Genomic DNA, 20,014 nt, shown 5'->3' on the forward strand with positions numbered 1-20,014 from the left:
GAATAAATTTTGCGACGAGCTTATTTGTAATAATTTTTAATGATCAACATTGTAAAGGCTTATCATGTAAATGAGTATTCACAGCGCGTCGTAAATCGAAATTGTTCAATTAAATTATAAGTTTACGTCACAAAAACTGGTTGCCAAGCTATCTGTTTCCTGCGGCTTAATCCGTGTGAAACCCTTATAATTTAATCCCGTGAGAATTTTAGAAAATCCATTCTTGGTGTTCACATGCATTGAGGAAACCGTACACAAAATATCTTGTATCTGAACCCAGTTATTTGACAGCGCATTGATCATCAATTTCCCAATAATTTTGTGATGGTCCCCCCTTTTTTGCACCCCTTATAAAATAACTACCCTCTTAACTAAACCTAACATGGAAAACCTACAAAGCCTAAGAAAAGCCTACGAAGGCTTAACCTAATGAAAACCCATGAAAATCTAAAGAAAACCTACCCTAAAGAATGGCCTAACACCCTCAATATAACCCCGTAACTATGTTGCCTTATATACCCCAAACACCCTATGAATCATATAATCTTTACAATAAACATATAATATTGAACAGATCTTATAGTAGAACACTTGATCATCTGGCCAGATAAATAAATGTGTGATCGTCTAGTAATGTAGGACCCGTTGTGTGTGTAATAACCAAAAGGTTCTTTAATTGGTATATGATAGGAGTTAAAAAATGAAGATGATTAATAAGTCTTTAAGGATTAAGAATAATTAATGAATTATACTCATAATTCATGTAACTAGGAAGTTATGTTAATTTAATAGTAAATTACAGAATAACTGTAATAATAAAAAAAATGGGGGAGCGGTCGGGCCCCTCACACGCCCGGACCAGTGGAAGACTTTCCAACTATCTATAACTCTTCCTCCTAAAAGGTAGGGAAGGGTATTACTATTTATTAATGCACTCTGATGGTAATAAGGGAATGAGTATTCTCAGTTCCAAACCAAACATAAGTACATTTACTTCAACATTACAGTGGCTCCACCAGCCCCACGATGCTTCCAGTATAAATTGGTGTTTGCCAGAGGCAAAAAGATCGGAACTGAAATCCCAGGATCACTCCGACACGAGAGCTTACTCATGGGCGATGACCCTTTCAGTCCTATATGGCGACATAGAGATCACCCACTAACAGTACGAAACTGTTTCCCAGCGTCACCCTGTTACGAGCTTACTCAATGGGGGTTTCCCTTCGGCTCCACAAGAGATCAGACCAAGAAGTGAGATCACCCAGACACCAGAACCTACTTTGATGGGACATAACCCTTCGGCCCTATAATGTGACATTAGAGATCACCTGTGATGACAGTCCGATAGAGATGAAGATTTGTGTGATAGGGGATACCTTCCACACCCTGGAATTGGCCAAGCCATATAATGTTGATAATTGCTATATCATAACATAGCATTGTCAATTTAATATTATTTACTTAATACCAAAAATACTCAAGGTTCAAGTTACATCTGTTGATTAGGCCAGAGCCTAAGAACGAGTAGTCCAACCCATAGGTCGAGAGCTACTAAAAGTAATGAGTGCTATTGAATGAACTATAAGTCCAGTCAATTATATATAATATTATTGTTGATTAACCACATTGTGAATTAACCAATTATTTATTCAGAGAGATATATCTAAAGGAACTATAAGTCCTTTAAAAGACACTGATTAATCACAAGTTAACAACGTCTCGTGAAATAACCAGTTGGGTTTTCTATAAGTTTGAGGACACTAAGTCCAACAAGCTATTATTGTGTTGAGAGTAATAGAGATCTTTTGTAATATTTGTAGAGGTTTGATTAATCACATTGTGAAATAATCAGATTAAATAATTATGTAGCTTTATAAAGAGGACTATAAGTCCTAATTGGTTGTTGTCATCAGTACTGATAAATTACACATTAAAGTGCCAGGTCAATTATTATATATAGGTATATAGGAAGGACAATAAGTCCTATTTGTGTATGTTGTAGTAGTAGAGGCAATATATTGCATAATTATAATGTGAAAGATATAGATTAAATATATATTTGTATAGAAAGGACAGTAAGTCCCATACAATTATTGTAGCTGTACTATAGTTATACTATATCTACTCCCTTTTAGTGTCTTAGTAAACCTATTTACTAAGAGGATTTCTCAGATAAACAAGTGTTTTAATGTTTAAATCATCATGATTAAATCCCTAAGAAATTAGGTCTTTAAATAATTATCATATCATTTAAGTGAAATTTCTCATATAAATAATTCCAATATTTCCCCTACAGTTATTATAAAATAACTGAAAATTATATAAATTTTCTATAGACCTAGATATAGAATCATAACGTGTATAATCTCCTTTTGTTTGACATCTGTCACATTAATGACGTATTGAATGACGTATTGATGTATTGAATTGAATTTTGATTATCTATCACAACTGTCAACGTAACAAATACTAGCAAGTTTGTTTATTTGTATTTGTTTAATATAATTAAATATAAAATCATCATATATCAACCGTAATATATAACTAAATTATCAGTGATATAAATAATCATGGTTTACACCAGAAATAATTAATAGTATCCAGTAATGCTGCAGTTTTATATTGATATCAGTAGCCAAGCTTACTCTCACATTCAAGAATGAACAGAAGATTAGAAGTTTAACATTCTTATTGCAATTGTACCTGCAATAATACATACATACAGTACTAATTATCAAGAACATTCCTCAAATACATGTGTGGTGAAGATTTTCCCAATATGCTATCTATTTGATTTCTAACCACTAATGTAAATTTATTAAAGAAGTGAATAATCAGTGTTAATGTTTGCTTTATTAATATCTAAATTAATTGTCCTAACTTGATATTAATAGGATAATATCTCCTTGGATACAGCCCAACATATACAACTAACTCGATAATGAAATTTATAAAATACTAATATTATATTTTACTACTTGTATATCTCCATTCTATTCCCATAAATATTCGAAATATGTATATTAAATATAAATCCAATAAAGATTCACTAATTTTAACCCTGTCTGAACTTGTCTAGTCAATATAGCATGAACAAACAACACACATACAAACCTTATCGCCATGACAACTTTCTTCCTAAATATGAGTAAAATAATATAATAAATAATAAATAACTCACACTTGTCATTTAGTACTAATTTTATACTGTACCTCATACCTAGTTAAGAGTAACTATAGTCAGAGAATCCTTTAGTACATTTATTACCATTAGGAAATAAATCCACACCTATAATATCAATATAATTAAATATTATTAAAAGCAGTAATATACAAAGAGTTGTTATTGTCAGCTTGCTCACTACAATAAAATCAATATTAAAGTTTATAATAAATCAAGACAAAATATCTATTTAAACAATATAGGCTTGTTTACCATAAACACCCCACAATCACATGAATTTATCTACTAACACAATAATGTATTAAAAGTATTACATCCACATAAAATCACTTACAACAGTTAAGCTGTCTCTTTGTACATCTGGTGTAAAACAAATCCCCACATGTAGTCATGGATAATCAAATATAGACTAAGAATCATTAGTCTTGTCAACCGAGTAATGGTATGAAAACACTTCACCATGAAGCGTTAAGTATGAATAGATATTCTAAACCAACACTGTAGTAGTGTAATAAATATAAATATTTCATCATCATCATCGTCTCAACCATCACCAACCCACGACTGAACACAGGCAATTTCCACCGACTGACACAAGGAACGGCCCCACAATACACATAAAACAGTCACTCCAAACAATGGAGGTAGCCCACGCCACACTTGCATTCACAGGGTCGCCACTCAATAACCCCTCTCTCTCATCAATGGTTGCTTCCCCAGCAATGAGACCAGACCACAGCCACCTTAGTCTATTTATCCTCAATAAATAAATAATTTATAGTAACTAGATATGAATTAGATACTAGTTAGTATTATAATAGTTTAATAGCTGATTTAATAAGTATTTTCCAAAACTGAACAATTAGAACATTGAATCAAATTGATGAAGTTCTATCAAACGACCATATAATTGGATTTTGTATATGAGTAGAATAACGTAAGTACGTAAATTATATTGATGTAAACTTTGTTCAAATGTGATTGCATTTAACGATATACGCATTACCTAAAGGTATATGGACTCGACTAAATACGTATCTTAATAGTTGTTGGGAAAAATATTAAGTATAGACTTTGCCTGCGATCACAGTCAAAAATCTAACTACGTAGTAATAAATGGAACAAGCTCACCGGATTCTCCAGTCTTCTATTGATTAATTTCACACACTTAATCCATAGTGATACACTAAGATCTCAAACCCCTTCATCGAACCAGTCCCTCCTAGATCTATATCCTAGTTATTTTTTTATTTTATTGCGCAGTTCCTTAAAACACGACTCCCGCGCCATTTTTTTTTTCTTTTCTTTCTTTCCTGCGCAATTCCTAAAAAGCGACCCCCGCGCGCCCGCCGATCTGCCGGCTCTCCTTTCTTTTTTTTTTTCTATTCTTTCTCTAATAACGTCATAGATTATGTCACCGAAGGGTAGATATTTCAATAATCAGATTTAGCCTATTATTCGAACTGAACTTTTCTTTAAATTCAATTTAATTATATGTTAACGTATTTTGGTATTTTATATTAAATTGATTATTGAATTTATAAAACTTTAAAGGCTCTCATAAACCTTATTAAACTGTGTTGTATGTATCTTTTTTACACCTGATGATAAAAAGGTAAACTATAATTTGGTTAATATAAAATATAATATATTTTTGTCTAATTTATTTAATTTTCTTGTGACGTCCACTACACTTTGGAAACACATCAAAGGAGTTTCCCTTCTGTGTCAATATTTCATATATGGTAACGTTTTCTCTGTATACTATTGTGAACCTTGACTTTAAAGTTTGTTTATATTAAATAGCTCAGCTTTCGCAGCGGTCACCCATAGGAACCCCTGTTTCTTTTATGTACTTATGGTATTAAACCTATTGTTCTATAGGCGAACCGTCACATCCGGCCCCCTAATTATCAAGGAGTTTATCGGATTGATAATTACAACAAGATAAGTTTATTGCTACAATTTTTTTTTCCAATCCTAAAAATGTACTTCACATATGTGTATATAATTTAACTTTACAGAGCTTAAGATCATCATTTAAATTTTTCATTGATTCATCGATACTAGCCTAACACTCTGACATTCTTAAGACTCAAAACAATAAAAGTATTAAAAAGATCTTTAAACCCGGAGTTATGTGTTGTTGAATGTTATGTGTATGAATAGCCTTAAAATTTCTACTCAATATATTAATAATTAAGCATAATATTTATTTATGAATAGATTTGTAAATAATTATTTATAATTAATTTGCATACGCTATAATGATAGAGTGAATCCATTAAATTTTATAATTAAAATTTTTATACTCGTTTATTTATATGTAATAAATTCAATACAATGTCATAAACAGCATAAATGAATACAATCCTAAATGTGTGAAAAGCCTAAGTATGTGAGGAGTCTAAATGTATAAACCTAAATATGTGAAGAGCTTCAAGTAAAGAACCTAGTAGATACGTTATTTGTATCAGTAAATTTAGATAAAGTATCTATTTAAAAGATACGAGTTAAAACATCTAAATGGAAGTTCATAATTAAAAGCATAAATGTATGAGTGTAATGTATCAACAAGCAAAAGAACCTAAGTAGAAAACCTGAAGCGAAATAAAGTGAAAGAATTTAAGCATTAAAATGTAATAAATGCAAAAAAACTAATCCTAAAATAATTGTCTAAGTGTAAATAAATGATTAGATAAATTCCCAAGATAATTAAATATTAAAATGAAGATGATGTTCAAATAAATTTGTTAAAATAAATTTAAACTATACGAATAAAACTTTATGAAGCGTCTAAGTAACCACAAATACATATTTCATCTAAGAAATAACCTAGTGTTCATTGAATAAAAAAATAATAGTCCCTAACAAAATTCAAATAAATTTAATTTTTATTTATTAATTTTAATCATAGAAGTAAAGCTTATATAAATAATAATTTATCACCACCGGCCCCCCTGTCTGACAAATTTTGCACGGCCCCCCAATTTTAAGACTCTTATAAATATGTTGCATAAAATAATACAAACGGCCCCCATAGTTTAAAACTCTTTTCTGTCTGACAAATTTTGCACGGCCCCCCAATTTTAAGACTCCTATAAATATGTTGCATAAAATAATACAAACGGCCCCCATAGTTTAAAACTCTTATTATAAGAAATTCCTTTAATATATTTAAATTACCAATGACTATTTCTTAATACTCTCAGAAATAACATGATCAATAAGTTTTATAATAAAATATTATGTAACCCCATTAGATAGGTAGATAGATACCCCCCATCGCCTCCTCCAAAAGATCACAACAGCAAACCCAACATAAATACAACCAACTATATTAGATACATCAATTAATTTATTTTGTACAATAAATTATCATTTAAAAAGATACAAATGTCTTGTGTTATGTGCAATTACAAAGAGCAAAATAAACTAAGTGTGCGCAACATCTAAGTATGTAAAATGCTTAGGCATGTAAAGAGTGTATATGTATAAATAATCTACAAAATCTCCCTGTGATATAAGTATAAAGTTTTTTTTTTTTTTTTTTTATAATAAGTGTCTAAGTCAAAATAAGCGAATAATCAAATAAAATCTGAAATATAATTGTAAAGTGGAATAAAGAAATTATGTATAGAACCATAAATAAAATATTATAATAGCATCCTAATAAATTGTTGGAATTAAATTTAACAACATGAAAACACCTAATTAAATTTTCAAACTTAGGTAATCATATATAGTAACTAAAGGCCCTAATTAACCTTAATGATATTTTATGAAACGTCTAACTTTCAATTTGAAACCCCCTATAAAACATTATATAAGCTATTTAAACATCCTAGATCAAAATCAAATCATATTTTTTTTTTTTTCACTGCATCATAAAAGTTTATGAAATAAAAGTCAATTGGACATTTTCTCATAAATAAATAATGTCATTAATTCATCTTAAATTATTTCTTTAATGATAAAATGAGATTAATAAATTTTATGTATAAGTCATTATAGGATAATTATTGTTTATAAATTTAATATAATGTTAAATTAATAGTTCAGTAAGTATTGAGAATTAATGAAGCAAAAGAATAATAAATGTGTCCTATAGCATAAACTTAGATCAATGTGAACTGAATATAACCTAGCAAACTATCCTTGCTGCTATTGTTATGTACCTATGAGTGTAATACTTAATATTATTTACTCAATTGATATAGAGTAAAATAAAATATAAACCAAATCATGTAAATTGGTTGTATAATCGACTACAATAGGTAACCACTGAATGAATTTGGTAAATTAAATCCTAAGAACATGAGATAACAGTTAAACAGGCTATTTACCTATAGACATGAAATCATGAAATTAGGTCCAAATCCTAGATCTATGACGGTATAATTATTTAGTCATAATCATCAAAGTTGTTTTGAGTTATACTATTAACAGATATTACTGTTTAACTTTATACTCCTTCATATTTTAATAACCAATCCCTGAAGTCACAAGCTCCAATTGTGACCAAGTGTTCTTATTGATCTGATATGTAAATAGCCATGAACCAATTATATCCTGGTCACGGCACCAATTGTGATGGTCCCCCCTTTTTTGCACCCCTTATAAAATAACTACCCTCTTAACTAAACCTAACATGGAAAACCTACAAAGCCTAAGAAAAGCCTACGAAGGCTTAACCTAATGAAAACCCATGAAAATCTAAAGAAAACCTACCCTAAAGAATGGCCTAACACCCTCAATATAACCCCGTAACTATGTTGCCTTATATACCCCAAACACCCTATGAATCATATAATCTTTACAATAAACATATAATATTGAACAGATCTTATAGTAGAACACTTGATCATCTGGCCAGATAAATAAATGTGTGATCGTCTAGTAATGTAGGACCCGTTGTGTGTGTAATAACCAAAAGGTTCTTTAATTGGTATATGATAGGAGTTAAAAAATGAAGATGATTAATAAGTCTTTAAGGATTAAGAATAATTAATGAATTATACTCATAATTCATGTAACTAGGAAGTTATGTTAATTTAATAGTAAATTACAGAATAACTGTAATAATAAAAAAAATGGGGGAGCGGTCGGGCCCCTCACACGCCCGGACCAGTGGAAGACTTTCCAACTATCTATAACTCTTCCTCCTAAAAGGTAGGGAAGGGTATTACTATTTATTAATGCACTCTGATGGTAATAAGGGAATGAGTATTCTCAGTTCCAAACCAAACATAAGTACATTTACTTCAACATTACAGTGGCTCCACCAGCCCCACGATGCTTCCAGTATAAATTGGTGTTTGCCAGAGGCAAAAAGATCGGAACTGAAATCCCAGGATCACTCCGACACGAGAGCTTACTCATGGGCGATGACCCTTTCAGTCCTATATGGCGACATAGAGATCACCCACTAACAGTACGAAACTGTTTCCCAGCGTCACCCTGTTACGAGCTTACTCAATGGGGGTTTCCCTTCGGCTCCACAAGAGATCAGACCAAGAAGTGAGATCACCCAGACACCAGAACCTACTTTGATGGGACATAACCCTTCGGCCCTATAATGTGACATTAGAGATCACCTGTGATGACAGTCCGATAGAGATGAAGATTTGTGTGATAGGGGATACCTTCCACACCCTGGAATTGGCCAAGCCATATAATGTTGATAATTGCTATATCATAACATAGCATTGTCAATTTAATATTATTTACTTAATACCAAAAATACTCAAGGTTCAAGTTACATCTGTTGATTAGGCCAGAGCCTAAGAACGAGTAGTCCAACCCATAGGTCGAGAGCTACTAAAAGTAATGAGTGCTATTGAATGAACTATAAGTCCAGTCAATTATATATAATATTATTGTTGATTAACCACATTGTGAATTAACCAATTATTTATTCAGAGAGATATATCTAAAGGAACTATAAGTCCTTTAAAAGACACTGATTAATCACAAGTTAACAACGTCTCGTGAAATAACCAGTTGGGTTTTCTATAAGTTTGAGGACACTAAGTCCAACAAGCTATTATTGTGTTGAGAGTAATAGAGATCTTTTGTAATATTTGTAGAGGTTTGATTAATCACATTGTGAAATAATCAGATTAAATAATTATGTAGCTTTATAAAGAGGACTATAAGTCCTAATTGGTTGTTGTCATCAGTACTGATAAATTACACATTAAAGTGCCAGGTCAATTATTATATATAGGTATATAGGAAGGACAATAAGTCCTATTTGTGTATGTTGTAGTAGTAGAGGCAATATATTGCATAATTATAATGTGAAAGATATAGATTAAATATATATTTGTATAGAAAGGACAGTAAGTCCCATACAATTATTGTAGCTGTACTATAGTTATACTATATCTACTCCCTTTTAGTGTCTTAGTAAACCTATTTACTAAGAGGATTTCTCAGATAAACAAGTGTTTTAATGTTTAAATCATCATGATTAAATCCCTAAGAAATTAGGTCTTTAAATAATTATCATATCATTTAAGTGAAATTTCTCATATAAATAATTCCAATATTTCCCCTACAGTTATTATAAAATAACTGAAAATTATATAAATTTTCTATAGACCTAGATATAGAATCATAACGTGTATAATCTCCTTTTGTTTGACATCTGTCACATTAATGACGTATTGAATGACGTATTGATGTATTGAATTGAATTTTGATTATCTATCACAACTGTCAACGTAACAAATACTAGCAAGTTTGTTTATTTGTATTTGTTTAATATAATTAAATATAAAATCATCATATATCAACCGTAATATATAACTAAATTATCAGTGATATAAATAATCATGGTTTACACCAGAAATAATTAATAGTATCCAGTAATGCTGCAGTTTTATATTGATATCAGTAGCCAAGCTTACTCTCACATTCAAGAATGAACAGAAGATTAGAAGTTTAACATTCTTATTGCAATTGTACCTGCAATAATACATACATACAGTACTAATTATCAAGAACATTCCTCAAATACATGTGTGGTGAAGATTTTCCCAATATGCTATCTATTTGATTTCTAACCACTAATGTAAATTTATTAAAGAAGTGAATAATCAGTGTTAATGTTTGCTTTATTAATATCTAAATTAATTGTCCTAACTTGATATTAATAGGATAATATCTCCTTGGATACAGCCCAACATATACAACTAACTCGATAATGAAATTTATAAAATACTAATATTATATTTTACTACTTGTATATCTCCATTCTATTCCCATAAATATTCGAAATATGTATATTAAATATAAATCCAATAAAGATTCACTAATTTTAACCCTGTCTGAACTTGTCTAGTCAATATAGCATGAACAAACAACACACATACAAACCTTATCGCCATGACAACTTTCTTCCTAAATATGAGTAAAATAATATAATAAATAATAAATAACTCACACTTGTCATTTAGTACTAATTTTATACTGTACCTCATACCTAGTTAAGAGTAACTATAGTCAGAGAATCCTTTAGTACATTTATTACCATTAGGAAATAAATCCACACCTATAATATCAATATAATTAAATATTATTAAAAGCAGTAATATACAAAGAGTTGTTATTGTCAGCTTGCTCACTACAATAAAATCAATATTAAAGTTTATAATAAATCAAGACAAAATATCTATTTAAACAATATAGGCTTGTTTACCATAAACACCCCACAATCACATGAATTTATCTACTAACACAATAATGTATTAAAAGTATTACATCCACATAAAATCACTTACAACAGTTAAGCTGTCTCTTTGTACATCTGGTGTAAAACAAATCCCCACATGTAGTCATGGATAATCAAATATAGACTAAGAATCATTAGTCTTGTCAACCGAGTAATGGTATGAAAACACTTCACCATGAAGCGTTAAGTATGAATAGATATTCTAAACCAACACTGTAGTAGTGTAATAAATATAAATATTTCATCATCATCATCGTCTCAACCATCACCAACCCACGACTGAACACAGGCAATTTCCACCGACTGACACAAGGAACGGCCCCACAATACACATAAAACAGTCACTCCAAACAATGGAGGTAGCCCACGCCACACTTGCATTCACAGGGTCGCCACTCAATAACCCCTCTCTCTCATCAATGGTTGCTTCCCCAGCAATGAGACCAGACCACAGCCACCTTAGTCTATTTATCCTCAATAAATAAATAATTTATAGTAACTAGATATGAATTAGATACTAGTTAGTATTATAATAGTTTAATAGCTGATTTAATAAGTATTTTCCAAAACTGAACAATTAGAACATTGAATCAAATTGATGAAGTTCTATCAAACGACCATATAATTGGATTTTGTATATGAGTAGAATAACGTAAGTACGTAAATTATATTGATGTAAACTTTGTTCAAATGTGATTGCATTTAACGATATACGCATTACCTAAAGGTATATGGACTCGACTAAATACGTATCTTAATAGTTGTTGGGAAAAATATTAAGTATAGACTTTGCCTGCGATCACAGTCAAAAATCTAACTACGTAGTAATAAATGGAACAAGCTCACCGGATTCTCCAGTCTTCTATTGATTAATTTCACACACTTAATCCATAGTGATACACTAAGATCTCAAACCCCTTCATCGAACCAGTCCCTCCTAGATCTATATCCTAGTTATTTTTTTATTTTATTGCGCAGTTCCTTAAAACACGACTCCCGCGCCATTTTTTTTTTCTTTTCTTTCTTTCCTGCGCAATTCCTAAAAAGCGACCCCCGCGCGCCCGCCGATCTGCCGGCTCTCCTTTCTTTTTTTTTTTCTATTCTTTCTCTAATAACGTCATAGATTATGTCACCGAAGGGTAGATATTTCAATAATCAGATTTAGCCTATTATTCGAACTGAACTTTTCTTTAAATTCAATTTAATTATATGTTAACGTATTTTGGTATTTTATATTAAATTGATTATTGAATTTATAAAACTTTAAAGGCTCTCATAAACCTTATTAAACTGTGTTGTATGTATCTTTTTTACACCTGATGATAAAAAGGTAAACTATAATTTGGTTAATATAAAATATAATATATTTTTGTCTAATTTATTTAATTTTCTTGTGACGTCCACTACACTTTGGAAACACATCAAAGGAGTTTCCCTTCTGTGTCAATATTTCATATATGGTAACGTTTTCTCTGTATACTATTGTGAACCTTGACTTTAAAGTTTGTTTATATTAAATAGCTCAGCTTTCGCAGCGGTCACCCATAGGAACCCCTGTTTCTTTTATGTACTTATGGTATTAAACCTATTGTTCTATAGGCGAACCGTCACAATTTTTAATGATCAACCTTGCTTGACTTATCACGCAAATAAGGATTCGAAGCGCGTCGTAATTCGAAATTGTTCAATCAAATTACAAGTTTATGTTATACAAACCAGTCCCCAGCTTTATTTACAAACAGTATGGTGTTAACAAATCGAGAAAAGCGACGGTACTACTGAGGGTCGATAAGGAAGTGTCATTCTATTTATCTGTAAAATTTTAAAGACGTATTTTAAATTGAGGGTAAAATTAAAGAGATTTTTATTTATTTCTCCATGTTCTAAAATATAATTCCTTTAATTATACTGCAATTCCTTTTTTTATAAAGGATATTTTTTCCTAGAGTTTGTCAATTTTAGAGATAATTGTAAATAATGGTATTTTAGATTAGACTGAAAAATATTAAGTTGCTTAATCACAAGTCACAATCAAATCCTGTACTTATTAAGTCATCATTATCATCATTTCAGCCATTATCCGTCCACTGCTGGACATAGGCTTCCCGCATAGACTGCCATAAGGAACGGTCCTGAACCACCTGCTACAATTTATTAAGTAGTACGTAATAATTGACTTCCAAATTGCGGTTAATAGTGAAAAATATTTTTATAATTTATAATTCATGTTCATAATAGAAAGAAAAACGTAATTTACTTATATCTACAGTCAATATGAAATATGACTTACTTAATTGTATTCATTATAGTCCTTAGAGGGTGGGGTCTTTAATGAATTTTAATTTCGTCCATATCGTGCTCTAGTGATTATAAATAGATCCATTAAAATTATATCAATATCTCGTTTTCCTAATTTGCATTGCTGATTTGGAAGTTTGAGACTGCTGTAATTGAATTTTGATACGCCATTTATTAAGGGAAATATAGAAATAAAATTGTATTAAAACATACAGGCTACATATAAAACGTATCTAATAAGTTGTGCGCGAAAAAATGTGTACTAAGATAATTTAAAGCAAATAATAGTAATTATTTTGATTTGGTATTTGTTACACATGCCTTGTTGCAATTAGCTGCACGGAATTTATTATTATATGTTTCTTCTATGTTTTATTATATGTTCTTATATGTTTTATTATATGGATATATCGTTCCACCGAAATTACTTAAAGAAATAAATTAAATCATAAATTTCTTTAATGAATACTCTGGAACAAGGGCATTTTTTTAATTTATAATAATAATATTTTTTTTAATTAACATATTGAATTTACATCAAAAAATTAATTTTAATTATTTAATTATTGAACAATTAATGTTCAATAATTTTAATATTTTAATTTGTTTTGTCCTAAATAATGTTCTAACGTAATATATTTCATATTGTTTTAATCCCCAAATTAAATCCCGAACAATATCTGCTTTACCAAAAATTAATGAATGTAGGCATACTCTAATTATTAATAAAATTCATAATTGTGTTGGTTACTTTACTGAATATGAACACTAACCAAATTATCCATATTATCTTCTGTACGAGGTTAAAAGGTAAAGCTGCTCGGTCGTTAAAAGGGGTTAGTGACCCTGCACGAACGCGAACATTAGAATTTTAATTATTATACTGGTAATAAAATCTTCTAAGCTATTTTAATTGCCAACAGATTTTATTATTAAATATTAAAAAATAGAAATATTATTCCAAATATAAAAAAAAGAAAAAATAAATAATAAAGGCATTTAAGAACCTTAAAGTTTACACAATTATATTTTTTCTTCTATATATTATACCATCATAATCATATAATGTTCGATAAAACTTGCATCAAATTTGCAGGCCGTGAATTTCGCAAACCCCATCAGTTTAGTGCGCGCCCGCACAAATGTCATAAAAGCGCGATAAAAACTTACCTTTCAAATTCGGCACTGGACACAATCACGGCACAAACTAGTCATTGTCACGTAAAGTCATCATCATCATATAACAGTCACAACACTTGAAGTCTAAACGAGTTGTTGAAATTAAACAGGTGTAACACACATTGCTACGTCGCTATGTACCGAGGGCGGGCGGTAGATTTGGGGCCAGCCTTCAGCACGGACTCCTGGCGTGGATCTGAGGCCCAAACAGAGCCGACGGTCCATTTATTGGAGTTGGGGTGGAAACGCGCAGGCGTCCAGCACCCTGTTGCTTCATAGTGGTGTGCTATTTTCGGCATACCTATATCGAGAGAAATTAAATTAAAAATTCTATAAGGGACTATCAGTATATATAAGAGCGAAAAAAAAAATTCTAAATATTGATTGATTTTCAGTTATAAATATGCTTACAACTGAGAATCCTAATTGGATAATTTGAGATATTTATGAAATATTTCCATTATAATATGCAGAAACTCGACTCGAAAATATTGAAAATAACGTATCGAAATTAAATTACGCAGAAGCAATCTTTCTAATGTGTCTTTGATTGATTAATTATTTTTTTATTATTACTGGAGAATCAGTCAAAACTTAAAAACATTATCTCAAAGTAGAGGTAATAATGAAACAAAATACATACGTAATAAAGCGATAAGGAAGAATAAAGACTTTCGGTAGTTGTTCGTTCTTTTTTTAATACTGACATTATTATATACTAGTTATAATACTATTACTAAGTGTTTATTATATATTTACTAAATCAGTTAACATTGTATTTTATAACAGTAACTTATTGACATATATTTGATAAGATACCACAAGAAAATATTTTCAGATAACCACCAAGAAAAGAAAGCAGTGCATCGACACAAAAAGATATTAGAAAACTACTGAAATAATATAAATTCAAGAATCTTATAGAAGAACTTATTAAACGAATGTAGTAATTCCAGTATATTTTTAGAGCGACGATAATCGATATTGTGTGTACGGGCACATCACTACGCGACCTCCCCTCACACCCGAGCAACCTGTAATACTCCCGCCACCCTATCGTTTAAACACTGACTTATCAAAAAACTTATGTTTAAGTTAGATGCTGTTACAAGTTTCGCCACAGTGACGCGGGTGGGCGGGACTAGGCATTCCTTGTGGTTCCACTTAAACGATACCGTTCGATGAAACATCCTCTCTTAATTAAGATATTTGGGAGATGGTTTCCTAGATCCTAAAAGTTGTGCCATAATCTGATTAGGGTAATGTGAATTGAACCAAAGTTAGGTCCGTTCGATCAATTTCTAAGCATCTTGTGTGGTGTTCGTATGTTGTGTGTGTTCTAAACTTTTACACGTACGTTAAAATTTATCTAATTTATGTGCAATAAATTCGAATACCATTTATAGATAATATTGAAAAAAAATAACGACAAAATTTTCGCTGCGTGCAATGTTCTGAACGGTTTTTGTACACCTTCGGGGCTAAAAACAAAAGAACAAAGAGTTTTCATTTATTCAGATGCAAACAGGGATCCTCCTGGCATTCTATTGATTTTCCCTAGACAGTCGCTGTAAATATTCTATAACTTCTAATTTGTTTATATGACATAATTTAACGGTGTCCGTCCGAAATGGAAACAAGGAATTGGAAGAAAATCAATTGACTAAAATGTCTTCGTCAAACTTTTCTGGGGAAGACGTGTAAAGAGAGATCTTTTTAAAAGCGACCCGTCCCGTACTGAATACATATAGGGTCATATTTGGAAAAATTATCCGTCCTATTATCCTTTTAAATGTATTGTTACCATTCTGAAATTTCTAGTAAATAACAGAGTAGAAACTACTGGTACTAAAAAAGTAGTCTTAAATATTGATAAAAGTAAAAATTAGTTTTAGTTAATTTATTTATTGTAGATAAAAATAACAACAGTGATCGCTATGTAAATATTCATATAATTTAAATAATTTATTATCAAATATTTTACATTTTTCTCTAAAGCCATAAAAATTTCAGTGAGAACTGCAAAGTTAGAAAATAGGATAAATATGATTGTAACTTTGTATCAGGTAAAGTAAGTACGTAATATTAAAATATATTAACATTAAATAGTAAAAACGTATTAACATTTATGTAATAAAATCAAATGCAGTGAAATATCCTACGAGAAGCTAAAGAATAAAAAATCTGGGACTATAACTTTACATATTTATCAAAGTCATAATACATTATACATTCAAATCTGGGATTTGCTTTGTACAATATACCGTAATGTCTTACCAATGAGATATGATAGGCTTTAAATATGCAACACGATCTTATGTTAGGTACATGCCCGTAAATATATTATTAATGTATCCAACTATCCACCTAGATTACCATTTGATTAATTAATTTACCAATATGTCATATTTCGGATGATTAAACTTCGTCAGTGATCTATTATTTATTAATTAGAATTGACCACATCATTAATAAAATATTGTAAATTGGTTCATAGGTTTTTTTTAATTAATTTATATTGAATAATATCGACACATACAGTGCCGTGTGGTTCCAGAATAGGCCACTCCTTTTTCCGTGGGTGTCGTGAGGGGGCGACTAAGGGATGGCGAGAGATGGCCAGCAGCGTCCCTAACTGCGCTTGCCAATCCGCCTGCCAAGCGTGGCAACTACTGGCAAAACCTATGTTTAAGTTCAGTAGTGGCCAGTTAAAGGCTGATATGATAATGAAGATCAATAGTTCGATTATAACAGTTGCGTTATTTCCTATTACTATGTGAACATCGGGAAACACTGTCTTAATAGACGTTATAAAAAGAAGTGCTTAATTAGATGATGCATACGTGTTTATGTCAATTAAATAAAATATCAATTGTAAATTCATCAATATTCAACATATTCCCGTACAATATTTCGGAATATATCAACTTTGTATTACATTTAGATACAATTAATGGTGTGTGTTATATTAGGATATTTTTTTAGTTAATACCTAGCTACACTATATATAATGATAATTACAAAATTTAAAGTAATAATCTAAAATTGTGCCAGATTAAATTTCAAGAATTACTTTGTGTGGGTTTTACATTTAAAATAATAGATGCCTAAATATGGTATTATATATTTTTGGTAATACTAATAAACGACCCACTTTGTCTGGACGGTGATTCTACTAATATTTTAATGTGGAAGTTCGTAAAGATATTTAAATATTTATTACTTAAACAATAATTTTCTACGACAATTATTATCTAATAGGATACTTTTTTCATGATACACATGAGCAAACCCACTGAGTGTTACTAAGTCTATTACAAAATACCTCATTTTACCAGTATTACTAAATATCCTTTCCAAAGAATGAAAAGGTCAATGGATTCAAAACGACAAAAAATTATGGGTCTTCAATACGGTCATGTTACATTCAACTATTAAGCTTCTATGAAAAGTACTAAAGTTTTTTGTCATTTCTCGACCATTCTTTAGTAATAATATTCAATTTCTACTATATTACAACCATACCAGAAAACTTTCATTAAAGAAAGCTAATACTTTCAATTTCACTTACTATAAAATTTATATAAAAAGCACATTCAAATATCTTCATTTGTCAGATCTACTATAAAGTTTCATTACCTAATTATTTAGGTCTATGTCTAAAATTAAAATTTCTGAAAATTCTTAATTAGCTTTAGTGGTTTCTACTGAGTATTATAAATGGGTCAGACATTTAAATAAAAAAAAAATATATCGACTTGAAATTATTTTACAAAGATATTACAGTGCGAATAATGTGCGTAGAATATTAATAATATTGTGTTGTATCAATATATACTATAAATACATTTCTATGTATGTATAGCATTTTTTAGTTATGATATTGATACGGTGTGATATTTTAGTAGACTTGTCATTTATGTTACTAAAACATTGTGACTCTAACATGCTATCGTAGCACGTTCAGTTGTCAAGTCATTTTGAGATTTGTATTTCTTTGGGTATTATGTTTAACATTCGTTGTAGACCGCAGCCCTAAATAGTTGATAATGATTATGATTTCTGTCTATGAATAAAGATAATTTTGTTGGATAATAACTATCATGAGTCATACCGTATTCTAATTATTTATGTCGCCTTCACTTAGAAATTTAAAGAGGCTTAGTGCGGAAATAAGAGTCCAATTTACATTATATTACTCGGAAATTTAAAACGTAAATAAAGCCAACATAAATAATTACAATAAGGATAATTTTATTGAATAATTCTGTATAATAATTATTAACATTGGCGTTACCATCGAAGTTATCTATTTAGTTTCGCCAACGGCCGCACGCGCGCCGCAACAGCGCACAGCACGGGGCGCACAGTGCTACTTACGAGACCGGCTTGAACCGTGCTCACGAATAGGCACTACTGTCGAGTCTGAAACTAGTCCAAATCCTGAATTCAATACGTAATAAAACCTAATATAAGTAATTAAGTGTAATATAGATGCTTATATTTAAAACTAGCTTTTTGCCCGTTACTTCGTAAAAGTGGTTTAGAGGATACAAAACTAGGACAATAAAATAGAAGAAAGAATAGAAGAATAGAATCATAAAATAGACCACTTCTAGATATATATTAAGATGATATATATTAAGATGAAATATACACTAGATTTCAAATTTAACCTTCAAAATCAATTAAAACCATATCTTATTTTGTAAAGCATCTTTTATGTGATACCGTCAATAAAAAAAGAAATAGAAAAACAGACATATTTTCTAAAAAATTATTGTTTTAGCATCTATTGATATTATTAATACCTCTCATATTAATTTTTCTTAAATATCTCTCTTACACAGATATCGTCTAATTACAATTTTAGTATATGTATATATATATATATATATATATATATATATATATTAATAAGATAAGATTATACTCTTCTCTATTTCTCTGCTTCCCAGTTTTAATTCATTTTGATAAGCGGTGTATGTAGAATAAACGATTAGATTAGTTTACAGTTGCCTCGTAAACTAGTCTAACTGAAGTGAACCGATCTGATCAATAGGTGAAACGCTGAAAACTCCAATGATGTTGTCGCAACGTTTGCAAATCCGTGCACAACTCAAACGGTTCGTAAACGGACTGTCAATACCTATTATCGCTTGTTTGTATGTCCAGCATACGTTATACATGTATTAAACTGTTTAATTTGGTTTTAGAATACTTAACCAAGCACATAGACTAAAACTAAACCCTATTCTCTTCTTCATCAACATTAAGTCGCTTGTCGTTGTGCAAATTTCTTTCTAGTTTTTTCCACATAAGTCAAAGTGCGTCTAGTTGATTCTATTATTCTGCGGTTATCACAATATCATCGGAATAATCTCACTGATGGTCTGCCTCTACTCGCATTTCTTTTGGACTCACGAGGCTTCCACACCAGAATGCACTTATTCTACGGTTATATCGCACGACACATATGTCCAGCATATAACCATTTCAGTCTGATAAACCGGTATTCGATGTTACTTACTCGGGGTTTATTCGGGTTATGCGACCTGGCCTTTATTATATATAAAACCACGATGAAACTCCATATCTCACAAGTGTCTGATCGA

At 30.5% G+C, this 20,014-nt stretch overlaps 1 protein-coding gene across 1 annotated transcript in view; it reads right to left on the reverse strand.

Moving 5' to 3' along the window:
- LOC113518090 (discoidin domain-containing receptor 2-like) overlaps positions 1 to 14,584 on the reverse strand; it is a 252,127-nt gene extending 237,543 nt beyond the window's left edge. The window contains exon 1 of the mRNA XM_026902858.3: positions 14,391 to 14,584. The gene's annotated coding sequence lies outside the window, so the exon portion shown is untranslated. The remainder of the gene's footprint in view (positions 1 to 14,390) is intronic.
- Between the last annotated feature and the right edge of the window lie 5,430 nt (positions 14,585 to 20,014).

The sequence above is a fragment of the Galleria mellonella genome, unplaced genomic scaffold (genome assembly GCF_026898425.1).
Source record: "Galleria mellonella isolate WM207_F2 unplaced genomic scaffold, CSIRO_AGI_GalMel_v1 utg33, whole genome shotgun sequence".
Lineage (NCBI taxonomy): Eukaryota > Metazoa > Arthropoda > Insecta > Lepidoptera > Pyralidae > Galleria > Galleria mellonella.